The 5,779-nt window shown below is 35.2% G+C and overlaps 1 long non-coding RNA gene across 1 annotated transcript; it reads right to left on the minus strand.

The window, feature by feature from the left end:
• Positions 1–9: 9 nt before the first annotated feature.
• On the minus strand, positions 10–5,010 carry LOC144252444 (uncharacterized). Its single transcript, XR_013342999.1, has 3 exons — positions 4,858–5,010; positions 1,895–1,981; positions 10–62 (listed from the first exon to the last, which is right to left on the minus strand). It is a non-coding gene; the product is annotated as an uncharacterized LOC144252444 (long non-coding RNA).
• Positions 5,011–5,779: the final 769 nt, after the last annotated feature.

Consider the following 5,779-nt stretch of genomic DNA (forward strand, 5'->3'; position numbering starts at 1 on the left):
TCTTTTACATTATAATTATCAAAATCATCTATTCCAACATCAAAACACACAAAATCTGTCTCCTGTAAGGAAAAGAAAACCATTAGTGTGTCAATAACAAAGTGTCACAAAAGCAAACTCATCCACGCTCCCAAATTCAGGATTGGTTCTAAAGAATCTTTGGGGTCAACCAGATTACCTTTCTCCAACCCCCATTGGCTAACTCCATCTATGGCTGAGTAAATCTGTCTTTTTCTAGACTACAGTGTTAGAAAGTCTAGTCTTTCTTTCTTTCTTTCTTTTTTTAACATGGGTCATATTCTTTAAAAAGCATAATGAGTAAAAATGGTGACAACTTGGTCTCCAACTGCCTGACTCTTGGGTCTCTCTCAATTTGCTCTGAACGTAAGTAGGGAAAGGCAAGGTATCACTTATAGGATCCTCCAGCTCTTAATATCTACACCTATGTTTCAGAAATTTAACTCTTAATCATTTGCTCAGGAGAAACTGGAAGATCCTGCAGCATTGAGAAAGATGAATCAGTTTTAAAGTATCTTACTGAGATACAAGTACATTTGATGGAATGAAGAATGATATTAAGGAGGCTCCTCACATTATTATTACCACAAGAACAAACTGAAAACAAGATTCAACAAGGTATACACCTTTCTCTTCATCAGGGTTTCACAGTCACTAAGATCTCTCTCAGGACTATCTATATATTTATCTAGTCTTCCTTCTTGCCACTAGTAAGCAAATTGATATAAAAGGAGCCATAGTATGAATGGATTTTTTTTTTTAAATTTCCATCTCCTAATTAAATCTTCATAATATTCTGCAGGGGTTCCGGGGGTGGGGGAGGCAGTTCAATGTAGTAGGGATGAGTGATTTCCTCTCCTCATCACATGCATTTCTAAGCCATGAGGGATGCATGTAATGGGAAATATAATGAGAAGGCAGAGTTCAAAACAAATGAGTTCTCTGTAATCAGTGAACTGCTGTCACAGCTTAAATCCCAAGAACTCTCTTTACCAACAATGAAGTCCAACAAGCAACAGAAGTGATTTTATGACCCCTGAGATTATGAAGAAATTTTAGGAACAGAAACAACAAACAGGATGACTTTATCCATTCAGCCCATCTAATCTAAGAACTGTCCTAGCCTAGCAGCTTGCATATTCTACAAAGAGCTGTCCAAAGATGTTTCAGTGTTGGTGGGCATCAATTACTATACAATTTAAAACTCTAGAAAATAATCAGCTGAAGTGAGAATTCTAGAACAGGAAATCCTTTCAGTCACAAAATCAATTTAAGTCAGAGCACCATACAGGAATGTTGTATAAAGGAAGCAGTTGGGGCCTTAAAAGATCTGAGACTGAACATCACCTGAAACGCTCAGGTCCCCTTTTCCACATCTATAACATGACTATGAACCCATATATGACTAAGAATAAGAAAACCTTTGTAAGTACATATTTCTAGCCTAGTATAAAAGTTAGAGTTTATTAATTTAACCTAAATATACTTAAAATGTCTAATAACTGTCCAATGAGTTTTGCCTGTAAAATGAAATTATTTACCCCTTAAATTTAATAGCCAAGGGCAAATATATTAAATCATTTATTTTTCACATATAAAACAGAAGAGAAAAGCCCTATAGTTGAGTAAACAGCCTTCTACAAGAATATCTGTTTCAATATATTAGACAACTCTCAGATTATAATATAATCACCCTTGAATGCCTTTCAAACTTTTTTTTTTACAGGTAGTCTGATTTCAAATGAAAATCTGATACACAAATGTTAGATTGCCCCCCAAACACATTATAAAACTTTCAGAAGCAGTTAACTGAATATAACTGATGGATTTATAAGCCAGTTTACAATTGAGAACAAAAAAGAAATCCATAACTTACATCTGTTGGAATTTGTAGCTCTTCTTTAGTATATTCACGAACTACCTTGATGAAATCTTTTGGAAAGAATCCAAAAATACGGCCAACCTATAGTGCAAAAGAGACAAATATCAAATAAATTCTGTACAAGGAATATAAATAAGAGATTTATCAGAAGTGGCAGGAAATATACACATAAGAGATAGGTATATGGCATAACCAAGAAAGAAAGTTGCTATAAAAATTACACTGAGATTATTATTCCAAATAAAAATGAAGTACAGAACAGTTAAAACATTTCCAACCACTGAAGTTTTCTTATTTACATTTAGCTTAATTCTCAACACAGAGCATATAAAGTTAAGACTTCTGAAGTAAATAAAAGATCTGCATAGGAGATTATTGTATATTATAAATGTAAATCAAAGCTGGTTATAAATGCAATTCCAAATACCCTCTAGCAAGAATTTACCTGTACATTTTGTAGCATTGCTCATAAACCAATATTTATGTCTTTCTTAACCAATACACAACAGTCATAAAAATTAATAAGTAAAAACAATACAAAATCTCTAAAATGTATTACCACTATAGCAAATGTATTGATAGTATATGCTTTCCTAGCTTTTTCCAAATCTACTTTTACAAGTACTTGGGGAGAAAATAAAATTACAATATAATGCATATGAAACCACATATCAAGCTTCAGTTTCACCCAAAATAAATCCTCTGCAGAAAAGAACCCCATTTATTTTCAGCACCAACAGCTAAATTATATGAAGTTACATAAAGTGTACAAAAGGTATATAAAGTTCCCCTTGAGAAAGACACTCTTATTACTAACTACTGACTAAAAGGAACAGAAAATTCTTGCCAATAATTAAAGGAAACTGATAGGCAAATCAAATGCCCAAAAAAGAAAATTAAAAAAGACATCTTATCACTACCTCTAAAATATCCCCATTCATGAATGTTCTTGTTACATCTAGAAACCATCTGAGAGCCAGAATTAGTGGTAGAATACTGCCATGAAGATTAGATAAGACGGAGCAATTAAAAGCTTCATCACTGCAGATAAAGTCTGAGACTCTAGAAAACCAACAACATTGCAGAATGAAAACTAAAAACTCGAAAGGAGAATCATTTTGAAAACTAAAGAGTTTTTAATTTCTTAAGTATAACACTCATGACATGAGAGGAGAGTCTGAGGGGAAATACACTTTTCCCTTGTGATGAAAATTCTATTAAGGTTAAATTTGGAAAAGGGAAAGAAACCAGAGATGTATGGAGAAAGGAAACACATTTATCTCTTCTTAATCTGTGTCAGTTGAGACCATAGATTATATAAAGCTCCATAATTACACACTGGGTGGTATCCCATTTCTTGTGATATGAAAAAAAAAATGATGCAGAATCATGGAGGCTCATGACTGGAAATAATTTTTGTATCTAATTTTGCTTCCATACATCATCCCTGCCAAGGTGCTGTTGATTTGATTTGTGGGTGGGGAGCAAAGAACTGCCACAAGAGAACAAATTCTGCATAAGCTACTATCAGAACAAATGCACTTAAGTGCCACTGCCCTGAAAGGAAATATTCAAAAGGAAGATGGATTAGACAGGGGTCCTTTCCTAACTGAGTTTTTCACTTTATAGGGAGCTAAGATAAAACACAACCTGACTGAAGGCAAAGAAGACAAATGAATGCCACAGGAGCAATGCAAACAAAGTGCCACCCAAACACTCATCAGTCGGCAAAGATCCTTTCTGGTCAGGTGCTGAAAGCAGGGCTCCTCAGGAAGACAGGATGAGTGCTGCCACCCAGAATCGCAAGAGTCCTAGGGATGAATATAGTTAACAGGCTACAATGTGACAGGAGAAAATGTAAATCAAGCCCATTTATCCAAAAGCTCAAAGAAGGGGAGAAAGGCGACTACTATATGAAAAATGCCACTTAGGTACATGGAAAAACAGTTCCAAGTTTAAAGGTTACCAATCCTATTTGGTATACTTGAAAGAAACAACAGATGGTTCTTTATATGGAGTACTGCAACTGGGACTCTGTCTAAATATAAAGTTTGTACCTAGAGGCACCATGTTTCAAGATCATTCCCTAAGAATCAGAAATGGCAGCAAAATGAAACTAGTTTTCCCATAGGGATACTCTTATTATCTGCTGTGTGGTGTTTTATTTAGGGTGAGAACTTTCAAGGATGCAACCCGGAATGTCTCTAAACTGGAACATTCCTACAGTCATCAAAGACCCTTGCTACTATTTTAAGTAAACAATCCATATATCACATTTTTTAAACGAAAAGGACAATACTCATAAGCCTCTCAATGAGGTCACTCCTAGTGAATCTCCCCATTTAAAATATCAAAGCATGATATAAACAATGTCATGTCTTTCATCAGAAGATCCATACAACTGGCTGGAAGTAGAACCCCTGGGGGAACCTTCAGGCATAGAATATAGGAAAAGCAGGAAATGGATGATCCAGAAGTTGCAAAAAAGAAAAAAAAAAGGGGAAAAAAAAGCACATAATGAACATAATATTCTGCTTTTTTAGAGTAAAAACAGCACAAATGATTAGGTAAAATACACAAAAAATCAACTTTAAATATGCATGCCTGAGTTACTATCTCAGACTTAATTTACAGGATTAACTCTAATGTCCATGAATCCTTCCCTTTCGAAGCAGCAAAGCTAAGAATTGTCAGGTTTTCACCATGACAACCTTTATGATGTGTAGAGCCTTCTGGAACTTGATGTGAGGGGTAGCAACCACAACCAGTTCAGTTCTGTTTCAGAAAGTCTCCTGACATTCTATGCTGTGCCAGGCCTAAGGCGTGTTAGGAGCACAGGGCCTGGCAAAGAGGTCAGGTTAACTCTACAAAGACCCCAAGAAATCAGTCATTTAAATCTACACTGCTAAAAAACCCATCAAAAGTAAGAATATAACACCTGTCAAACTTTTACTTACACTTCCGGCCCAAAGTTCTGGTGATACCTCTGCAAGTTTATAGTAGACATATACAGGGTCACCTTTTTTAAAATTCACAAAACGACAATCTGGTCCTATGAAATCTTCAAGAGCTTCACCTCGATACATTAACACTGTATATAAACATTGAAAAAAGAAAAACATTAGGATTTGATTTTTCACAGTCCATATTGACTAATCAGGAAATATGAATCCCAATATGAACAAAAATCAAGTTTTTCCAGTACTCTCTGGAATCATTTTTAATTCACCTGCTCAAAGTATCTAAAATCCTTAGAGATTTTATTGCTATAAAATACAATATTCCCTGCAATTAGACAAGGGAAAAGGAAGCTTCTCTATTTTTCTCTGTGCTGAGAAATAAAAAGCAAAGTGGATACCACCAACCATGGCTGGTTTCAGTGAAACTCCTGGTTCTTGCAGGCCTCAATTTTTTTCTGTTTCATAATCATAAAAAGCTTCATTTTGCAAATATGTAAATCCAAATGTAGACACGGACAGGCTTAAGTATGGCTTCATGCAGAGGTAATAGGGAAGAGGTTAGAATATCCAGGAACCCCCAAGGGGTTAATTAACTTGAACTAACTGCTAAAAGACATTACCTTTAAGTGGCTGCAAGTGCTACCATGCAGCCGTAAACACTGTCAGTTTCATTTGCAGCAGAGTTGCTGTCTCTGTGTTCAGGATCTGGGTAAATTACCAGGAAATGTATTTTCTCTGAGCAAATATTGTTGACTATATCCAACATTAAGATTGTTTCAAAACATCCTCATTCGTATTTTGTTTAATAAACAAAATCAAAAGTGGGTATGCTATCTGACAAGGAACAAGTTTAACCACGAGAAAAGGTCAGGCAATACCTTCATGCTTAAAATGCAGGACTAGAATCACAATTGATCTA

This window comes from Urocitellus parryii, unplaced genomic scaffold, assembly GCF_045843805.1.
Source record: "Urocitellus parryii isolate mUroPar1 unplaced genomic scaffold, mUroPar1.hap1 Scaffold_43, whole genome shotgun sequence".
Lineage (NCBI taxonomy): Eukaryota > Metazoa > Chordata > Mammalia > Rodentia > Sciuridae > Urocitellus > Urocitellus parryii.